At 41.6% G+C, this 22729-nt stretch overlaps 1 protein-coding gene across 5 annotated transcripts in view; it reads right to left on the bottom strand.

The window, feature by feature from the left end:
* Positions 1 to 22729, bottom strand: part of LOC114043369 (Na(+)/H(+) exchange regulatory cofactor NHE-RF3-like) — a 102756-nt gene that overhangs the window by 21425 nt on the left and 58602 nt on the right. Inside the window, exons 1-2 of one of the 5 annotated variants that reach the window (XM_027862462.1) lie at positions 19322 to 19388; positions 18714 to 18794 (exon numbers count right to left, since the gene is read on the bottom strand). The exons of 1 other annotated variant lie outside the window; for it this stretch is intronic. The gene's annotated coding sequence lies outside the window, so the exon portion shown is untranslated. Of the gene's footprint in view, positions 1 to 5559; positions 5642 to 11454; positions 11528 to 18713; positions 18795 to 19321; positions 19389 to 22729 lie in introns of those variants that run through there. 3 more of the 5 variants (XM_027862466.1, XM_027862464.1, XM_027862463.1) reach the window with 3 other exon arrangements.

Here is a 22729-nt window from a genome sequence, read left to right as displayed (position 1 = left end):
ACCAGCTCCAGATCTTCACCTCGCCCCTCAGGGCCGACCTAGACATACTGCACCAAGCATTCTTGGTCGGACTCTGCTATTTCATGCAATCTCAGCCAGTATCAGTCAGTGCTGATTAAGACAGTGTGACTCACCGAAGGCAGGAAATCACTATGCATTTGGAATATATAGAATATAATTTACTTTCATATTTACATAAAGACTTTCAAATGATCATAACCTAACAGGGAAACAGAACCTGAGTTACTTACCACTAAAGGTCAATGTGGCCAAAAAAAAAAAAAGTGAGGCAGAGATGACCCCAGGGCAGCCATAGATCATAAGCACACCCACCTAAAGCTGGAATGGACCTCAGAGGTCATCTGTCTGGTGCAAGGGATCTTAACCTGAAATCTGAGAACTGAATCTTTTTAATATCTTGATAACTGTATTCCAATATAATTGGGATCTTTTGTAATTTTATGTATTTTAGGCACTTAAATACATTCTGACAAAGGGTCCAAAGGTTTCACCAGGCTGCCAATGAGAGCCGTTACACAAAAAGGGTTAAGCACCCTCAAGAGTTCAATTCCTTCATCTCAGGAGAAAACTAAGGCTCAGAGAGGTTTGGGGCCTCGTCCACGGTCACACAGCTAGTGAGCAGAAATGGTGACATCTGAACTCAGGTCCCCTTTTGGCAAATACAGTAGACTTTCCACTACACCACACATTGAAAATACTCTTTCCAAAAAGCACCTCAACTTTCTTTATCTAACTTGAATTTTTAAATATCATAAAACTACCCCAACTATCATATGTGACAGAAATGATGTCAGAGAGAGAATATTTACGATCAGCAAGTAAGTCAACATCCCTTTATTAAGCCTTTACTATGTGCAACTGGGTAGTACAATGGATAGAGTGCCAGGCTTGAAGTCAGGAAGACTCACTTCCTGAGTTCAAATTCGGCCTCAGATACTTTTAGCTGTGTGACCCTGGGCAAGTCACTGTTTGCCTCAGTTTCCTCATCTGTCAAATGAGCTGGAGAAGAAAATGGCAAACCACTCCAGTTTCTTGGCCAAGAAAACTCCAAATGGGTCATGGAGAGTCGGACAGGACTGAAAATGACCCAACAACAATGTACAAGGAATTTTGCCAAGTGCTTGAGATACAAACAAAGGCAAAAACACAGTCCCTTCCATCACATGTGCAAGTGTGTACTGAAGCCAGCACTTATGGGCTCAACAACCAATTATTCAATTTTCAGTATAAGCATTTACCTTGCAAATTGGTGAACTCTGCAAATCAGGGCTTGATACATTGTTTGTTGATTGTCTAGACTTTAGCAAGTGATGGAGAAAGTGTTAACAATACAGATTAAACTTTAAAATGTCAAGTTCACACTTCTTTTTGAAAAGCCAGTTGTTAAACATTTACAACCACACCCCTGCAAGTCATTAACTAGGTGCATAACAAGACAGACATAGAATAAGTGGAAGATGATCTCAGAGAGAGAAGGCACTAACAGGCTAGGGGGTAGGGGGAGGTGGCAGGGATCCTGCAGAAGATGGGAATATGAGATGAGTCTTAAAGGAAGCCGGGTAGGAGGAAGGTGAGGAGGGAGAATATTCTACACTTAGGAACATCGGGAGCAAAAACATGGAGCACGGAGATGAAGTATCATGTTCAAGGAAGAATAAGAAAGCCTAGTCCTGGGCAGCTAGGTGGTGCAGTGGATAGAGTACCGGCCCTGGAGTCAGGAGGACCTGAGTGCAAATCTGACCTCAGATACTTACTAGCTGTGTGACCCTGGGCAAGTCACTTTACCCTTATTGCCTTAGGGTAAAAAAAAAAAAAAAAAGCCTAGTCATTTGAGGAGACTATTTCTCATTGCCAGAAACACATAAGAATCTGCACAAGAACCATTTGGGCTCATTGACATTTCTCCTTCCTATTATTCTTCTAATTTGTAGAAATCAGCCCATGATCATGGAGTGTCTTTTAGACTCAAAATCCACATGGTCTCTCTGTAGTAATTTCCAGTAGCTGATCAGTTTCATATGATTGTGAAAATTTTTACTGACCCTCGCTGCCTCACCACCATAAAAGGGATGGATAATGTGGAATGGCCAGTCTGATTATCTTATTAAAGACATGTAGTTACATCACATTACCATCCTTAAAGTAATTGGAACAATGAAAGCTCTTTTGTTAAAGGAGCTAGTTTAATGAAAAAAAAAAAGAATAGAACATCAATTTTTATGTAAATGGAAATTTCTACAATCTATATCTGCCTCACAAGTAGGTTAAACATTCATCCTACAACTTCATTTCCTTTATTTCATTTTCTTTCTTCATGGACAGTACAACATTAGCTCACCCATTTGGAATGAATAGAATTTGAATCAATAAGGTCTTAAAATATTCTGCCTGTTGGAGTCCACTGTGGAGCTACTTTTTAAATGACAGCTCTACTAATTTATAATAAACTCTAAATTTCCAAGAAATTTTCTTTTTGTCTTCATCAGTGTAAGGAACTGTTAATAAGGAAACTCTCCTTATGAACAGATCAGCAACTGCTCTGCAATGTATAGTCAGACTTTAGAGAATTGGTTTCCCAGAGTTACATGTTCAATATGTCTCAGAGGCAGAATTTGAACCCAGATCTTCCTGACTCTGAGACAGCCCTCTACCCACGATACTATGCTGCCTCCCACATTGGGACAGGAAACAAAATATTGTGTTTGGTTAATTAAAAAAAACAAAAACCCAGTCATATACCCCAAAAGGTCCAGAAAGAAAGGTTCCATATATACCAAGATATTTATAGCAGGACTCTTTATGGAAGCAAAGTAGGTGCCTTTCAATTGGGAATGACTAAACTAATGGTGGTGCATGAATGTTAATAGTGTTGCTGTGCTATAAGCAATGACACATACAAAGAATGCAGAGAAGGACAGGAAGACAAATGAACTGATACTGAGTGATGGAAACAGAACCAGGAAACAGCTTATTCAATGACTACAGCAATGTAAATGTAAAGAATCATAAAAAGAAATTGAATGTTGTAAAATTGTAATGACCAAGCTTGGCCCCAGAGGATATTTGAAAGAATTTACCTCCATCCTTTCACTGCACCAGGAGTATGAAGTAATTGCATTTGCTGTCAGGCATGGTCAGTGCAGAATGCTTTTATTTCCTTGTTTTTAAATCTTTGTAACAAGAGGCAGCTAGCCAGAGAGAGGAGGGAAGAGGGATATAGCTGGGAAAAGTACTTGATATTGAAACAAGTTATCAATAAACATATAAATACAGAAATCTTTTTTTAACACAGCCACCACTCAGCGTTGGAGCCCTTCGAATTTCAAAGTTGACAGGGCCCAAGGCCAGACAGAGTTTTATCCCCTGTGTCCAGAGGATATCACTAGCCCCTATAGCAGGGTGAGTATGGCATGGTCATCTCAATTTTGTTCGGCCACTTAGCAAGAGGGGGCTCAGGATTCTGAAATAGAGATTCCAGCTTGAGAGGAGTTTTTCTATTTCAACAGCCCTCTTCCTCACTCACACACCATCTACCACTTCCTGAGGAGCCCCAAAGACCAGAAGTTACCGATGTAGAGGTTTGCAACAAGTAATTGTCACTAAATTTCCATGACCCCACATGTTTCTTTCTAGATTTTCTCTCCCCAATTCAAATGACCCAGATAAAACATAAACAGTGAAAGAAAGCAGAAATTATTCTGAGCTCTGGGGAAAAGAATCAATATTTGACAGAAAAGACTCCTGTTTGTACAAGAGGTGAGATAGGGATGCCTGGCTGATGGTCAAGACTCCTGTAGAAAAGGATAAAAACCAGGAAAATTATGGTATCTTCCTTCCTTTTTGGAGAGTTGTTATAAGGAACTCCCAGTGAAGAAACCCCTGCCAATGCAACCAAGTAAGCTGCTCTGCAGAGCTGCCGGGGCACTGAAAGTGCCCTGAGGGCATGTGAGTGACTTAACTATGCCAGGGTGGATCAGAGGCAGGCCTTGAACCCTGAAATTCTTCCTGACCACCTACTCTCTATCCACTAATTCCATGTGGTTTCTCTGGGGTTTATCATCAGTCATGATCGTTAGTAATGATAGCTTGGATTTACAATGCAGCTTTCTTCTAAAGGACCCGGATTAAAGCTGGTTGAAATAGAAAGCGTAGTGGGAAGGAAAATTCGAATTGCCTCGGAGGCAGGGTAATTGTGTAATGATTCCAGGGGGAGGCTAAATGGGAAGTTAATGTGACGTGGCTTTGTGCCGAGTTGATGTGGGATGCACAAAAGAACAGAAGCCACTGGGTGAGTTTTGTTTTCCTCCCTGGGGGAAGCAGCTACTGAGGGCTGTGCCTTCTATTTTGAGCCTACCGACTAGACCACATTGTTGAGTTCCCTATCATCATCATCATCACCACCCGCAGCCTCAGGGGAACTAGTCTTTGCTCAAGTCATAGAATCTCTTAGCAGTAAGGGACTCCAGCTGCCATCACTGCCGACCCACACTCAAATAAAAATTAACTCCTTCACATACCCAACAAGCGGTCGATCAGTCATTCTTTAAAGACTAGTGAGGGGAAAACCCACTATTTCCCAAGGTGCTCTATTCCACTTTAGCCCGGACTCAGGAAGATGAGTTCAAATCCAGCCTCAGACACTTACTAGCTGGGTGACCCTGGGCAAGTCACCTAACCCTGTTTGCCTCAGTTGCCTCATCTGTCAAATGAGCTGGAGAAGGAAATGGCAAACCGCATCAGTATCTTTACCAAGAAAACCCCAAATTTGGCAACGGAGAGTCTGACACAATTGAAAACAACTAAATAATAACTTATTGTAAGGAAGTTGTTGTTTTGTTTTTTTTATTCTGCCCCTCTACAACTTCTACCCACTGCTCCTACCTCTACCCTCTGTGGCCAAGCTTAGAGATTAGACTAGTTTTTCCACATAGCCCTTCAAATACTACAGGACCACTCTCATTTCATACCTCTAATTGTCTTTTTCTCCAAATTAATTTTCCCCAGTTGATCCCCAGACGGCATGATCCCAAAGCCCTGACCAGCACATAGTGAGGCTGAAAAATGCCAAGATTAGGGGGACCATAATAACAGATACTTCAATTTTACCTTCGGCCAACATGGCTGATAAAGACCCGTTGATAAATTCTTAGAGCTATTACAGATGTTGGTCAAGTTCAACCTCCCATTTTACAGATGAAGATATCAGGTACCTTGCTCAAGGCCACTAATTACTGAAATTGTCTCCTTCCTAAAGGGAGGCCTTTGGTCAGTGCAGTCAGTGGAGGCCTTTTGGTCAGGTCCTTGGCCACACCTAAGTTAGTGCACCTAGCATGAGACTGCATTTTTATAAAAGAGGGTCTGTAACCTCTGAACCTCGATCCTTAGCTCTGAACCAAGCAGAGACAAAGACGACTTATTTAGAAGCTGGGGCTTGTTACAGAAATCCAAGCCTAATCTTCTTTAAAATATAAGTGATTCCCTTCCCCTCTGCCCTCTCTCTCACTGCTATAGCTCATGTCCTCAGAACACAGCAATTACCTGGGCTCCATTGGGTTACCTGGGCTCCATTGCAGGGTGAGGTTCTGCCCCAACCTCCTGGGACCCTGTAGGTAAATTGTTGCCTGATATGCACACACACACACACACACACACTCTCTCTCTCTCTCTCTCCCTCCTCTGAGCCCTTCCCCCTACCAATGAGAGAGTTAGTTTCTTTGAACTACGTTCTAGAGTGCCCACTTTCAGTATCCACCAATTTTAAAATTCAACAAACATTTAACACTAAGAACCAGAAAGTTCACTTTAAATGTCCTTTTAAAAAAACATGTTTACCAGTCATCCTAGGTGTATTTTCTTTTCATACTGATAATCACTCAGTGTCTCTGAAAATACATTTCAGAACCCAGGGCTATGTTTATCCCATCATAGTCTGACAGTGTCAATATTTCAGTCTCCTTTTACAATGTATTTCGTTAAGATAGGAGACAGTATGACGTAGTGGGGAAATACAGGATTCTATTCTCTGGAGAGGACCTGGGTTCAAATCCTAACTCTGCCATGTGGCCATGGGCAAGTCTCAATCTATCTCTGCTATTCTAGGAGATCTGACTGCTGTGTACAGAAACTGGCTTTGTTTCAGGAGCTGAAACAAAACTACTCTAAGAATTGTAAGTATCAGTCATAACAGAAACTGTAGAAAAAGACCAGAAATGGTGGTATGGGAGAAGAGAAAGGAATGTCAGCTTATCAAGAAGTCCCAGCAAGGTACAATGGAAAGAGCATCTGCTCTTAAGACAGAGAGTCTAGGTCAAATCTCGCCTCTGATGCCACCAGTGTGAAGAAGCCAGGTAAGCCTGGAGTCAGGAAGACATGAGATCTAATCTGGCCTCTGCTACTCCCTAGCTAGTCACTTAACCTCTGTCCAACTCAGTTTCCTCAGATGTAAAATGGGGATTATAATAGCGCTTATTTCAAAGGATTGTTGCGAGGATCAAATGAGATGACATTTGTAAAGTATTTATGTGCCTGACACAGAGTAGCTGCTTAATAAATGTTGTTCCCCACCTCCATCTCAGACAAATCACTTAACCTCCCTGGCCTTCTTTCTCCTCAGCTATAAAGTGAGGAAGGTGGACTAGATGGTATCTGAGGGCTCCCCTCCCAGTTCTATATCTACGATCTGACCTATGGGTGCTTTTCCAAAGCTATTTTGGGCATCAAACACTTTGGGAATTAAAATATAATAATATAGTAGACACACCCTAAGATCTCTTCTGACTCTGAGATTTGGTGAAATGCTGGCCCTTGATGTGATGGAAAAAGAGATAGAACTGTGTCCGTGGGTAAGCAATACCCTTGAAATAAAAGGGGTTATGGGCATTTTTTAGTAAGAGAACAAATTATGGCTATTATCATATTGAATGAGTACATTGGATATATTTTAATGCTTATTTCATAGTTAATATATTAGAGAAGAAAATATGGCTTCTCTAAAATCTAAAATATGATTTCTCTAAAATCACCCCCTTAATCATGATGGCATCATGTTGGCATCAAAACAAATTGGTGTCAAAAATTTCTCACAAAACTGTCACCATGTCAAGCATACCTCAGCATTCCACAAAACCCAATCTGAGAAATACCAACCCAAACCAACAAAGCATGGGGCCATTGGAGTCTTAGTGTCTTGGTTTTGTCTCCAAAAACCCAAACAGTCATGAGAAGCCTGAGAGAGGCAGTAGAACAGTGGACAGAGAGATGAACTTGAAGCCAGGAAGACCTACGCTCAGGACCTGCTTCTGACACCTCCTGGCTACATAACCCTAGACAAGTCATTTATTCTTTCTATGTTCTATATTCTCTGAGACTCCAAGTTGCAGGGAATAGACCTGTACTGGTAGGGGAAGTTTCCTTAGCAAGGATTTCTCTGTACCTATAAAATCACAGGCCTGATGCCCGTCCCTAAACACTCATCAGGCATCTGACATGGGCTGAGTCATCAGCTACCCATTGAGAGGCTCCAGAAGGTGCCAGGGTGGCTTGTGACATGTGCATTTGTGAAACATTCTCTCTTCCAACTCCATAAGCAGCAGCAAAGGTAAGATATCACTGATGTTAAAATCAACAATGAAATATTTTAGTGACAGTCCACTTTGAACATAGAAATCTAGATACAGCTTGATCAACCTGTCATGTTGGCAGTTACCCATCTTTGGACACTCATAGATACCAAAAGCCCCTGAGAAACTGGTCTACTCATTTAGCATTTTTTACATTCTATTTTATCAATTAACAAAAATCCAAATTATTTTCTGTTATGTCCTTTCCTCTCTACCTCCGGAAAGAAAGGAAGAAAGGAAGAAAGGAAGAAAGGAAGAAAGGAAGAAAGGAAGAAAGAAAGAAAGAAAGAAAGAAAGAAAGAAAGAAAGAAAGAAAGAAGAAAAAACCATTATAACATATGCAGAGTAAAGCAAAACAAATTCCCATATTGGCCATGTCCAAACAATATATGTCTCAGTCTGCACCCTGAATCTATCACCTCTCTGACATGAGACAGGCAACATGTTTCATCATAAGGCCTCTGAAAACATGGTTAGTTATTGCATTGATCAGAGATCCTAAATCTCTCAAAGTTATTGGTCTTTACATTGCTGTGTAATTGTATGGATTGTTCTCCTGTCTTTGCTCACTTCACTTTGCATCAGTTCATACAAGTCTTCCCAGGTTTCTCTAAAACCACCCCCTTAATCATCTATTATAGCACAATAGTATTCCACTACATCATATACATAATTTGTTCAGCCATTCCTTTGATGGTACTCCCTTAGTTTCTAGTTCTTTGCTACCACAAAAAGAGCTGCTATAAATATTTTTGTATGCATGGATCCTTCTCTTTCTTTACTCTCTTTGGAGTACAGACCTAGTAGTGGTATTGCCAAATTAAAGGGTATGTATAGTTTGTTTGTTTTAAGATTAGACTAGAAGTTTAGGGTAAAGGAGAAAGGGGGAAAAACATTTATTTAGTTCCTACTATGTGCTAGGCACTGTACTAAGTGCTTTCCAAGATTATTTCATTTGATTTTATGAGCCAACCATTCAAGAGCTTTGATCTGCTCCATTTCAGACCTGGACCAGTTCACTCCTCCCAGGAACTCACCATATTAATCCAGAACTTGGCATAGATACTAATCAGCTTAGCCTACTTCAGCTCTGAACTCCTGGACTCAAGCAATCCACCAGCCTCAGCCTCCCCAGAAGCAAGGATTACTGGTGGGAGCCCCCACCCCTCTGCTAAGCACCATTTAAAACCTTTTGGGGCAAGGTTCCAAATTGCTTCTTACAGTGTCTGGATCAGTTCACAGCTCTACCAACAGTGCAGTAATCCGCTCGTTTGATATTCAGCAGTGAGGCAGAAGTGGCATTGTCCATAAAAGAGGCACATCTTTTCAACCCAAGGTTCTCTCATGCTAATGAAAAGTTATGTCAACAAGGAAAGTGATGCCAGTGGGGGAAATTTATGATTCTGCACTTAATTTCAGTGAAAGGTGATGCCTTGAGGGCCAGGGTGCAGAAAGAAAATGAGAAACACAGCAGTGAGATGTATGGGTTGGAGCAAGGGGAAGGAACTGGAAAAGCAGAACAAATACAGGTGCCTTTGCCACGGTCTATATCTGAAATCCCCACCTATTGAAAATCCTGCACATTTTAAAGCTCCATGTTCCATGAAGTCTTTCCAGACAAAACTCTCCTCACTCATCCACTCCCTTTTATTGGTAATATTCCTTCCCCCCTTTTGACCTCATGTAGCATTTTGTATCTCCCCAAAATAACAATGGGTGATATTTATAAAGTGCTTTATAATAACGAAGCGTATTTTACATATCACTTCATTTGAGCCTCATAAAAATCCTGTGACTTATTTCATCATATCTGTGCCACTAGCAAACTTAGGACAGTGAGCTTAGCTTTGACTTTTAGTAAAATACTAGAACATATTATTACGGGGATGGTTTGTGAGCATCTAGGGAAGGAAACAGGGATCTCTAAAAGCTACAATGACTTCAGAAAGAACAGGTCAAGGCCAGATAAAATTCATGTCATTTTTGACAGTTACCTAAATTGGTAGATCAAAGAATGCTATAGAAATAGTTTACCTAAATTTAGGCAGTTGATAAGGTCTCTCACTGTAGGGGACAAGACAGAGAGATACGCATTAGATGATAGTACTTTGGGCTATACTAGTTGACCTAAAAAGTAGTTGTTAACATTTCTGAGTCTACTTGGAGATTTCTAATGGTATGCCTCGAAAATCTGTATTTGGTCTGGTGCTGTTTGACATTTTTATCAGCAACTTAGCTAAAGCCACAGATGGCATATTTACTAAATAGCTAACACATTGCATGACAGAGCTAAGATTGAAAAAACAATGGGCTGAATCTACTAAGATTAAATTTAATAGAGATTAATATAAAGTCCTGTAATTATTTTTTTAAATCAACTTCATCTATATAAGACAGTGGAAGTGAAGCTAGACAGCAGTTCACGTGAAAAATAATTAGATGGTCTGGAAGACACCAAGCACATTTCTGATCTCTCAATCTTCAGAAAGAACAATTCTTTCCCCTAACACTCCTAATAAGAGTGTTTCCCAAATATCACCAGCCAGATTGATTTCTTCCAAAGGCCCTCTAAGTTGGATAAGAAGTTGATTGAACCCCATGTTGAAAGAGAGACCAAGAGAGACAGACAGACACCAACGATAAAAGTCGGCAATAAAGCTGATACTTGAAAACAACTAGGTCATCGTACCACTGGCTAGACTAGGGATTTCCCAAATTGCATTCATTTTTGTTTAGTCTTTCATATCTTTGTGTCTTCCTTTGGATTTCTGCCGCTATTACCCCAATCTAGGATCATATCTCATGTCTGGACCATTTCAGTAGCCCCCAACTAATCTCCTTGACTTCAACCTCTCCCCTCTCTAACACACGATGGCCAGATAATCCAGTCATCCACGTTTACAACCTTGGAGTAATCTTTGACTTTTCTACCTCCCTCATTCCTCATAACCAACCCTCTTTTCTCATAATCACACCTTCATCCCTGGACTTTCACCTGGACTACTAAAATAGTCTCTTAACCGATCTACCATGCTTTTAGTCTCTCTCCTCCCTACTCTATTCTCCACATAGCTGTCATTCCCTAACCTGGTTGCCTCTGCCTAGAGATTTCATCAGCTTAGGGGGCTCCCAATGAGGGCTTTCCTCTACCAATTCAGACAGGTTCCTACTCCACAACTTCAGGTCTTGGAAAATTGCCTGGGACACTACAAGGTGAAAGAGCTTGCTGTATATGGACATACAGTCAGTAGAGGTCAGAAACAGGATCTGAACCTGTGTCTCCAGATTCCAATGCCACCTCTCTATCCACTACACCACAGTGCCTCATTGACCTACTTGGCTTTCCAATATCTTCCCCCTACAATCCATCTTCCTCATAGCTGTTGTCAAATTAGTATTTCTAAAATGCAACTCTGATCCTGTCACTCCCCTGCTCAGACCTCCACAATGTGGCTCCTATCTATCTTTACAGGTTTATTTCACATCACTCCCCTTCATACCCTCTAAATTGTCCATTCCTGGAACTCTCCATCCCACCTCTTGTCTCTGCCTTTGCACAGACTGTCCTCTGGGCCTGGGGTGAACTCTCTCCTCACCTCTGCCTCTTAGAATTTCCTCCCATTCTCACTGATTCCATTCCTAGAAGGAGCCTAATCTCCTTTTTTCTTTAAGTTTTTTATTCATTTCAAACTTACATACAAAACAAGAAAAGAAGAAAAAAAGAACATTTCCATGTGCACAACAGAACATAAGAGAGGATTCAATAATAAAACAAAAAATTTCCATTTCACAAAAACTTAGCCTAATCTCCTACCTGAAATATAAAGCCCATCTACACCATATCCAATAAATGGTTCATCTAGTAGTCACGGGTGGATGACATGGACACAATGTAGAATTAATTATTCTTTGAAAACAGATGAACATCTCATGCCAACATAGAGCCCGCCTCGGAGTCAGGACCTCTTTGCATCTATTGGCTGTGTGAATATAGGCAAATTACCTAATGTCTTAGGGCTCCACCACTCCAAGACCATTGGTTACAGATGAGTTGCCAATCCACCTAGATGGAGGGAGTTCCCCATACAGATGTGGTTACAGGTCCCAGACCTGTATATACATGCATATTTCCACATTAAAGTCAGAGTGGTATACTTATTTGTGCCTTCTACAAAGGTGTGTTACGTAATAGCTGGATGGATGCAATGATGTCATGCTTTCTCTAGACTGACAGGACCCCTGAATCACTGAATTTGAGAGTTGGAGAGGGCCTCAGCCCTTCTATTCCCAGTCTTCTGCTATCACATACATGACAAATGGTCATCCCTCCTTTGTGTGAAGACCTCCAAAAAGGGGGAGCCCACCCCCTTTTGAGGCAGTTCATTCGGCTTTGGGAGAGCTTGGACTGTGAGCAACTTTTCCCAACATCAAAACTGAATTTGCTTCTTTGCAATTTCCATCCACTGCTATTTGCTCTGGGGCCCAGAAGAACAAATCAAATCCTTCTCTTGTGCCCTTCAGATACTCCAAAGACAACTTTCATGTCCCCCTGAGTCTCTTTCATGGCCAGCTAGGTAGTACCATAGAGTATAGAGCGCCGGGCCTGAAGTGAGTTCAAATCTGGCCTCAAACATTTACTAGCTGGGTGACCCTGGTCAGGCCACTTAACCCTGTTTGCCTCAGTCTCTTCATCTGTAAAACGAGCTGGAGAATGAAATGGCAATCCACTCCAGTATCTCTGCCAGGAAAACCCCAAATAGGATCACAAAGAGTCAGACATGACTGAACAAAAACTCTTCTCTCTGGGCTAACCATCCCCATTTCTTTCAACTGGTATGGCAGTTTTCAATATGGCATGAATTTAAAGCCTAGTACCATCCCAGTTGCCTTCCTCTGGACACGCTCTAATTTCTCAATGTCCCTCTTCAACAGTGACACCAGGAACAAAACACAATACCACGCATGAAGTCTGACAAAGGTGGAGTAGAATGAGATGACCACCCATGCCCCACTTAATACTGCCCAAGATCACATTGGTATTTTGGCTGCCACACCACACTACTGATTCACATCGTGCTTGAAATCCACTAAAGTACCCAGATCTTTTTCAGAAAGACTACCATCTAACCATAACTCTGCCATCTTCTAATTGTAAAGTAGATTTTTATTTTTATATTCAAGGGCTAGACTTTACATTTATCCCCATTGAATTTCATTTTATCAGATCCAGCCCAGTTTTCTAGCCTGTCAAGAGTCCTTTAGATCCTGACTCCATCACCTACTGCGTTAACCATCCCTCCCAGGTTTGTGTCATGTGGAAATTTGATCTATGCCTTTATCCAAGTCATTGATGAAAATATCAAATAGCACAGGGCCAAGCATAGAACCCTGGGGTATTCCACTGTAGAACTTCTGACACATTGACAATGAACCATTAACAACTAATCCAACCAATTAGCAATCCTTCACATTGCAAGTATGCCTACCTAAGTCATACATCCCATATTCTCCACAAGAATAGGATGAGATACCTTGCTCAATAACTTTGGTAAAATCCAGGTTAACTATGTCCACAGCATTCCCCTCATCTACTAGTTTAGTGATCCTGTAGTATAGTAAAACCTGTCCTCACTGAAGCTATGCTGGCTCTTTGTAATCACCCCTTGCTAGGGACATGTTTGCCAACAACTCTTTAATGATCCACTCTAGAACGTTCCCAGGAATCAAAGTCAAACTACCTGACCTAGAGGTTCAGACTTTGTTCTCTCTCCCTTTTTTTTTTTTTCCTAAAGTCAGGAAAACATTTGTCTTCCAATCTTGGCTCCTGCTCCCATTTCCCACAGTCTTTCAAATATCACTGACAGTGGCTTAGCAATCACACCTGCGATTTCTTTTAGGACATGGAGACACATTTCATCTGAGTCAAGTGATTTGAATTCAAGGGCAGCTTTTATATTCATGTTTAATTGTTTTTCAATCATGTCTGACCCTTTTTGGGGTTTTCTTGGCAAAAAAAAAAAACTGTAGTAGTTTGCCATTTTCTTGTCCAGTTCATTCTATAGATGAGAAAATTGAGGCAAACAGGGTTAAGTGACTTGATCAGGGTCACATAGCTAGTAAGTGTCTGAGGCTGGATTTGAACTTAGGTCTTCCTAACTTCAGGCCCAGCACTCTATGCACTGCACCAAGGGCAGTTAGGTACTCTCTTATCTCCTTATTTATCTTGGGTAACAACTCCCTGTTAGTTACTTTTGTTCTTTAATTTCTATTAGAAAGTTAATTTTTCCTTTAAGAACTGAGCGCTCTACTTTCTCTTTTGTTAGTTATCATTGTTCTATCCACCCTAAAAAAGTCCTGTCCCTTCTTTGATCCTCCTTTTTTTCCCTCAAAGTAGCTTTAAAAAACTAACCTCTTTTTGTCATCCTTAGCTTCCTTTGCCAGCACCAGATATTCTGAGCTTTAACATTTATAACATTATTTTACAGGATCCCACATTCATATGCCATTCTCTGGCCTTGCTTCTATCTTCAGTAAATGTCTTTTCAAAAATCTAAGTTGGGGGCAGCTAAGTGGCACAGTGGATAGAGCTCTGGCCTTGGGGTCAGGAAGACCTGAGTTCAAATCCAGCCTCAGACACTTGATACTTACTAGCTGTGCGATCCTGGGCAAATCACTTAACCCTGATTGCTCACCAAAAAAAAAAAAAAAAAAATCTAAATCGGTGGTGAGTTCCTTATGCATTCAGGTCAGTCTCTTTGGACAAATCTCTTTTTTTCTCTTCACCGGAGATTCCTTTGAGATTTCAGAATTTCATTCATAGACATTTCCCATTCCTCCTGGACTGACTTCCTCTGAAACATTTTAGTCCATGGGATCCTGCCTATCTTTCCTCTGTACCCTCTGAAATCTGCCTTCCTAAAATCTAGAGCACCTGCCGAACGGTATCCAGATTTCCTTTCCTCTATGACAAACCTTAGGATGGAGTGGTCACTTTCCACCAGGATTCCTCTCATCTCCACCCCAGCAATCAGTTCCTCCTAATATCACTAGATATTAGCAAGGGAACTTCAGAACTCTTCTGGGCAAACATCTTCAGTTGACAGGTGGGAAACTTAATGGCCCTAGAAGGGCTCTGACTCTCTGTTATCCCCTACTATTTAAGCCCTAGGTAGTAATTCCTGTGGAAAGATCTAAAGTTCCTAGGGAGTCCACAATACTGTGCTAGTCACCCAGCCTTCCACCATCAAATCAGCCTGAGGGTGAGACCTCCACAGCAATGCAAAGTAGAGGGGATTCTAAGTCTTCTCTCAGTTAAAGCCATACTCTTTTACATGCTGGGACAGACTGACCATATCTACCTAATGTACCCTGATGGGGAACTGGACAAATAGGCTCAGACACCAATCATTCCCCTTCAGGAAAAGGATAGACAACTTACAGCCCTGCCTCTTTGATCCCTATAGCGTCAAGAGAAATTTTCAAGATTCCTTTTAAAAAGGAAACTGAGTCATGATAAATGTCTTCTACCAAACCTCCAGACACTTATTCAATACAGTAGACTCATAATAAGAGCATAGTAAGCACAGGTAAACTATACTGAGCTGAAGCGAGGTGGTACCATAGTACATAGAGTGCCGGGCTTGGAGTCAGCAAGATCTGTGTCCAAATCTGGCCTCAGACATTTACTAGCTGTGTGACCCTGGGCAAGTCACTTAACCCCCTTTGCCTCAGTTTCCTCATCTGCAAAATGAGCTGGAGAAGGAAATGACAAACCACTCCAGTATTTTTGCCCCCCCCCAAGACAAAACAAAATTAAACGGGGTCATGAAGAGTCAGACACAATTGAAACAACTGAACAACCACAACTATACCAAATGCTGGGTACCCAGAGGAGGGGAAAACATAATAGTTTCTACCCTCAGGTAGCTTATAGTTTTCTGGGAGAAGGGGGGACTACACCATGTATATAGATTATAATACTATTTAATTTGAAGAGAGAGATAGCAAAAAGAAGTAACAACTGGTATTTGGAGGCAAGGATGAGAAATCAGAGCGAGCTTTCACAGACGTGGTGGCACCTTACTGAACCACGAAGGAAGACAGGGATTCTGAAAGAAAGTGAAGAAGGAAGTGGATTCCAGGCATGGGAGATGTACATTTGCACAGAAACAAGAGAGGCATTTGAGCAGGGCATTAACAAGTATTTCACTTAGATCCCTCTTTGTTCTCTCTGCCCCACCCCTCTCATCCCATGAATTAGAAGGAAAGTAGGAAGAAGTCAGGTAGCCCAACCTCCTAGCTAACACCAGATTCCTCTCTATAGCATCCTTGAGAGAGTTATCCAGCCCATGGTCGAGCACGTACAGTAAGAAGCAGCTCCTTGGAACAAGGTCAGGGACCTTTGACTACCAGGCCCATGCAATTTGTACTAGATATGAGACCCTTATCAGTATTTTATTTTAAAATATTTAAAATATATTTAAATATCATTCAGAGAGCTGAATGATTCACTTAATCAAGCATAATAAACAACCTCAAGGTCTCTTGGTTGTTTATCATGAGAATGAGCACCTGACTCCAGAGTCAATTCTGATTGATGAGATATGACTCTTGGGATGCTGAGACAGAGATCCTCTAAAGGATCTCTTATCTCAGTTTATTGAGGTCAATAAGTAAGGAAGGATTCCTTTTCTTCTTGAAACCACATCATACTACACCTACCAGTCCTTCTCAAACAGTACCCCCTAAATACCACTCACCACTATCATAGTTCTAGCAGACACTGACCAGAAAAATATCATACAATAACCAAGTCGATTGAGATCATGCATCTTCTAGATACAAGAAAATACAGATAGTCCAGAGAAACTTTTCAACTGGGCTCCAATTGATTAGTTGCCCATTATACTTTTAAAACCCCTTTCCCCCTTCCCTCAGGCTCAGATGTGGTCCTTAGCAAGAACAAAAACTCATGTTCTTATGAGTTACGTGACTTAGCTGAAGTAATATCATACACAATGAGGTTTCTGATCATTTTCTTTGATCAACCTGTGGTGAACTACCAAAAACTCAGTCTAGAGCTCCTAAGACTTCTTGGTGGGTACCTTGGCATTCCAAGCCTTGAGGGGTTCCTTGGACCTATAGAGGCTTAGCAGATATGGATATTGTATAAGAATGTCTTGTTCTTCAAAACAAACATGGAGCCCTTAGTATGAATTACTTCTCCATAGAAAACTGTGGTACAATGGAAAGACTACCCACTCTGGAGTCAGAAGACCTGATTTCAAATTCTGCTTCTATCACTCACTACCTATGTAACCACAAGCAAGTTCCTTAACCTCCCTGGGCCCCCATCCCCTCATTTGCATAAATGATGGGGCTTAGACTTTGAGGTCTGTTTCGGTTCTAATTCTATCACCAACAAGTCACAGCAGCTGCTTTGTGGCAATCCTACCACTTTCAATGAGGGGTGATTGCAGAGAGTTAAAGGATTCATAGGACACGTATTTCTCAACAGTTCTTACTTCAGCTAAAACCCTGTAAAATTTCATGACCAAGAAAATATCTACAACACTTAACAGTCTGACAGGGTATTAAGAGAAAAATGAGAAGAGCCTGAGAGCAGAGTGGTTTCTGCTGATTCCTCAGGAGATAGGTACAGAAAGTCACCAGCAGCCCAAAAGGCTATAGACAATCCTTAACTTAGAAACACAGAGAGAAAGACGGTTAGACCCTGCATGTTTCCACAGCCAAATGGTCTTGATAAATGGGCAGGCCAGATAGATGAGGACAGGATAAACAAGTCTCTACTGTACTTTGTATTCACTCTGCCTAACCTCAGAGTGGACGCTGTCTTATCCATGACAAATTCCCATGATGCCAGGACCCTACACAAGGTTTCCAGGGGCTCAAGACAGTGCTGCTCCCCTCCAAATATTGGGGAGAAAGCAAGTTACCCCACCAGCCAAGTTCCCAATTGACTTCTAACTTCTGGTGAGGGTCCCACAGCCTTACAAGCCCTTATCTCCTCAGCCTCCAGAACCTTCCCTAGAATAAAGATGGGAGAAGGAATAACTCATTGGATAACATATGGTAGGGAAACCTAGTAATATCAGCCAAAGACTGAGTCACTTTCAATCACCCAAAAAAGTTTTTAAGTGCTCTATCCCAAAGAGGGGAAGGAGCTATGTTCTCCATTCTCCAGAGAAGGAGCTTACAGAAAAACAAAGTTATCAGGGTATTTCTAGATATTGAATTCAAGTCAAAACTCCACCTGGCCCAAATAATCAGTTCCTTGTGTCACCTTAGCCATGGAGCTCTAATATGAATGTCTTTAGGTCAGAAGGAGGGAAACAAGCATTTATTAAGACATTGTTCTAAGTGTTTTACAAATATTATCTCATTTGATCACAACAACTCTTGGGGATAGGTGCCATTATTATCCCCATTTTATAGTTAAGGAAATTGAGGCAGACAGGCTAAGTGATTTACCCAGGGTCACACAGATAGTAAGTGTGTGAGACTGTATTGGAACTTAACTCTTCCTGACTCCAGGCCCATCCCTCTATCCACTGCTCCACTTAGCTGCCTAGGTAAACCTACCTCTTCCTCCAGGGCTATTCTCCCATCAATACTATAGAGATGATCACATCTATGGCTTTCCTTTTCTATTTCAGAGTAGTTAAGAGAAGAAGGAAACCTGAAGGGATAGCCCCTTTTCAGGAGAGGAAGTTAACATTCTATTTCTTTGACTTGAAAGCCAAGTCCAGGAGCATCTTTTTAGGGTCAGTTCCTTGGAGAGTAACTCATGCCCCAGACCAAGGGACCATAGAACACTAGACCGTATCTTTTCTAAGAAGCTTCCTCACCTCCTTTCCCAGATGAATAGCAGGTGACAGGTTTCTATTTTTCCTTCTGTCTAGGCTATCTATCCCCTGGAGAGCTGGCTCCCTACTTGAGGAAAAGAAAAAATAGGGAGGAAGAAGGAAGTCCAGCCAGTGCCTTCTCCCTGGCCAAAGATAAGACAGCCCGGCCACATTAGCAGCATCAGAAATTTGAAAGAGAATCTCTTACCTGTATCCAGGACTGAAGCTCTTTGTTTTACCCTGGAAATTTTTTCACTGCTGACAGGTGCTAGACTTGGAACCTGCTGGACTTTGGTTGAACAAAGGTTGATTTAAAAGCTGATCTATTTAACAGGACCTTGTGGTCTAAGTTGAAATGACCTATGTCCCCCTCCCTGTCAGCTGGCCTGTAAAGCTGGGGCCATGAGGGACTGCAAAGTCCCAAACAAACCTGAGTGCTCTGTTCTCAAGAAAAGGGGGACTAGTGCTCGCCAGGAGACATCCTGATTCTTCTCATCAAGAACCTCACCCTTCTGCCCAGCTTCCTGGGACTTATTGAAAACCGGGGATGAGGGATAGAGTAGAGAGTGCTAGCTCTCCTGAATCCAAATCCAGGATACCATCTATGGGCAAGTCATTCCTCAGTTCTCTCCCTGAGGCAGAAGAGAAGCCAGTTTCACTGAGATACCAGCCTCATTTAGGCCAAAGCTTGAGAATTTACTTGTTGCAATGCTATCTGCCAACTGAACAATATGGCTAAGGCCAGGGCAGCAGCAATCTTCCCTAGCAGCTCTGTCTCTGTCTCTCTCACCCACACACAGCCCTTGAATTCTTTACCTGTCTCTTTTTGCAGAGAAGCCTTCCACCTATGGGCAATTTCTTCCTTGCACTCTCCCACACTTATCTTCTAACTGTGGTGCCTGCTTGTCCTCCTGCCCCACAGTGGCTAGGGAGCCTCACACCAGCAACATGGGCAGCTAGAGAAGGGCAGCAGGAAGAGGCCACATGCAGCATTGAGAAGCTGCCCAACCCTGCTCCCCAGGACAGCTGGCTTGGACAGGTAGGCCCAACTGGTTACTCTGGCCTCCAGCCCAGGCCACAGTGATGAACAAAACAGAGATCTCTATCAATATCACCCACAGAACCAAGTTGGTTAGCACTAGTGCTCTTGGATGACCTGAATCCCCCAGCCCACAATTAGAAATGAGGGTGAGAGGTAGCTCAAGTTGCCCTAAGGTAAGAAAAGGAGAGTTGAATCCAACCACAGGCTAGAGACTCAGTGGTCTAATAATCCCTCTTTCACCTAGGTTGTGTTATACAACTAAGAAAACCAAGTTATCCCTTACATCCCCCATCTCCACACACTCCTACACTTACACACAAACACACAATGTACCCCGTCCTCATAGGTGAGAGCCAGGTGGAAGCCACATATCTATTGCAAAGGATCCTGAGAGCATGAATGACTAGATAAGCCAGCTTCTGGCTTTCTGTTCACAGTGTACCTTCATGTACACCACACACATACAACCAGCCCTCTCTGACATTCCTCTTCTGATCCATATCCTACCTGGTCTATTCCTGGGGCCCAGATCAAGTCCCACTTCCTCAATGACTCCATCCTCGGTTACCTTCCCCCACAGTGAGATCTTACAGCACCTCTTGTCTCTGTTACCCAGTTGGCCTTGACAATATACAGGCATATCTTGGAGATACTACAGGATTGGTTCCAGACCACTGAGATTAAACGACTATTGCAATAAAGCAAATCACACAATTTATTTTTGTTTCCCCGTACATATAAAAGTTATGTTTACACTACGCTGTAGTCTATGAAGTGTGCAAGAGTATCATGTCTAAAAAAACAATGTACATACCTTAATTCAAAAATATTGCTTAAAAAATGCTAACCATCATCTAAGCTCTCAGTGAGTCATAATCTTTCGCTAGGGGAGGGTCTTGCCTCCATGTTGACCGGTGGTGGCTGTTGAAGGCTGGGGTGGCTGTGGCAGTTTCTTAAAATAAGATAAGAACGAAGTTTGCTGCATCTATTGACTCTTCTTTTCACGAGAGATTTCTCCGAAGCATGCAATGCTGTTAGATAGCATTCTACCCACAGTAGAACTTCTTTTAAAACTGGAGTCAGTCCTCTCAGACCCTAAATTTACATAATATTCTTCAATATTGTCATGTCTTGGGGAATAGGGAGACTCGAGGAGAGGGAGAGAGAGAGAGCGGACCGGCAGGTTGATGGAGCGGTCAGAACACCCACATTTATCGCCGTCTTATGTAGGCATGGTTTGTGGTGCCCCAAAACAATTACAATAGTAACATCAAATATCACTGATCACAGATCACCATAACAGATATAATAATAATGACAAAGTTTGAAATATTGTGAGAATTACCAAAATGTGAAACAGACACACAATGTGACCATGTGCTGTTGGAAAAATGGTGCCAATAAACTTGTTGGATGCAGAGTTGCCATATACCTTCAATTTGTAAAAAGAAAAAAATGCAAAAAATGCAAAAAAAAGTGCAATAAAGCAAATACAATAAAATGAGGTATGCCTGTACTACCTTCAATTCAATTGAACATTTATTATACTATTACTTATCTTCTTCCTGTGGCTATGTGTCTTCTCTCTCCTTTCCCTCCAACCCTGACTTCACAAAGAAATATGACACACTCTGTGTCCTCACATACCTTATACACTAGTTGAGGAGACAAGACATAAATACATGAAAAGTCACAAAAACAACAGAAATCCATGCATTCATCCAACAAAATGGAAGTAAAGTAAATGTTAGAGATCTCTCAAAGCAACATGTAACTTATCGCACACACACACATACATACACACACACACCCCAAGTATGTCATTAAGGCAAAAGCAAATGTTATTGAGTGTGTCAGCTTCCTCCAGCATGACTTCCAAGGAAGAGGATCTGTTTAAAAAGTGGCAGAGTTCTGCTCCTTTCCCGAGCTTCACGGTCCATCCAGTTCAGCCTGATCTCCCTGGGCCAGAGAGAGAACAAGACATCCCCTCTTGAGATATGTCAGAGAATCATCTGTTCCAAAAATTACCCCATTCACTGACTCAGAAGATTTGGATTGATAGTCAGAAAATCAAAGTTCCAATCTCAACTCTGCCATTTGCTACCCATGTGACCTGAAACAAGTCGTGTTACCTAACTGGGTCTTTTTCCTCATCTGTAAAATGAGGCAATCAAGACTACATGAATTGTATAATCTGTTTCATATTGCCTGCCTTCTCAAAGGGTGGGGGAGAGGCAAGCAGGAGAGAGAGAATCTGGAACTCAAAAGTTTTAAAAATGAATATTTAACATTTTAAAAATATAACTGGAAAATATTTAATGAAATTAATTAAAATATATTTTTAAAAAATTTTCTAAAGACTACAGGTCCCTACTAAAGGTCCCTCTTAACTCGAAATCTGTGACCATGCTATGAAATTGATTTCACAGATTTATTGATGAGGCTTGAATTGTGATGTTCTGTTTACTTTGTCCTCCCAGCCTGTTGGTATAGGAGCAGGGATCCATGGATTTGGAGAAATAAGGAGAGTAAAATTTAATAATCTATTATCTAGCTAAAGGGAAAAGGACAGTTGAATAGATAGGTGCTGCTCATCTCCCACTGATTGATCTAAGGATAGAGGGAGAAACAGGAAAGATGCCTTGTAACTGAGCTCTGAATGTCTCTCTTTGTTATTTTTTAAAATTCATTTTATTTTTTATTCCTGCTTTATATATGTTTAACCTGGAGTAAGCCAAAAGTTCTTGATCTTATCTCACATGAGCTCAGGTCTAGACAGAGGAACTTCTTCTATACCCATGAGGGTCACAAAGAGTCTAGGGGCAATCTTTGATTTAGGGAACCAATGATCATTGCATGTGGATGTGGCCAGTGCCACTATATGGGCAGGATGAGGAACCAAAGTCCATACGTTGGTTCCTGGCTACATATGATCTTTGTAATGCTCTTCTCAGTTTGACGCCAGTCTACATTGCCAGGCTGACTTTATATTACTCTACTTTATCTAACAGCCAAACTGGGCTGCTTGCCATTTCATGAATGCAGCATGTATCCTATCTCTGTATCTTTACACTGTCTGTCCCTCAGGGTTGGAATGCACGGCCCCACCCCGATTTCTGTCTCTTAGAATCTTTAGCTCTATTTAAGACAATTCAAGTGTGACCCCTTACAGGAAGCCTTCC

This window comes from Vombatus ursinus, unplaced genomic scaffold, assembly GCF_900497805.2.
Source record: "Vombatus ursinus unplaced genomic scaffold, bare-nosed wombat genome assembly UNPS02014768.1, whole genome shotgun sequence".
Lineage (NCBI taxonomy): Eukaryota > Metazoa > Chordata > Mammalia > Diprotodontia > Vombatidae > Vombatus > Vombatus ursinus.
The sequence above is the reverse complement of the archived record's forward strand: the minus strand, read 5'-3'. Positions and strand labels throughout refer to the sequence as shown.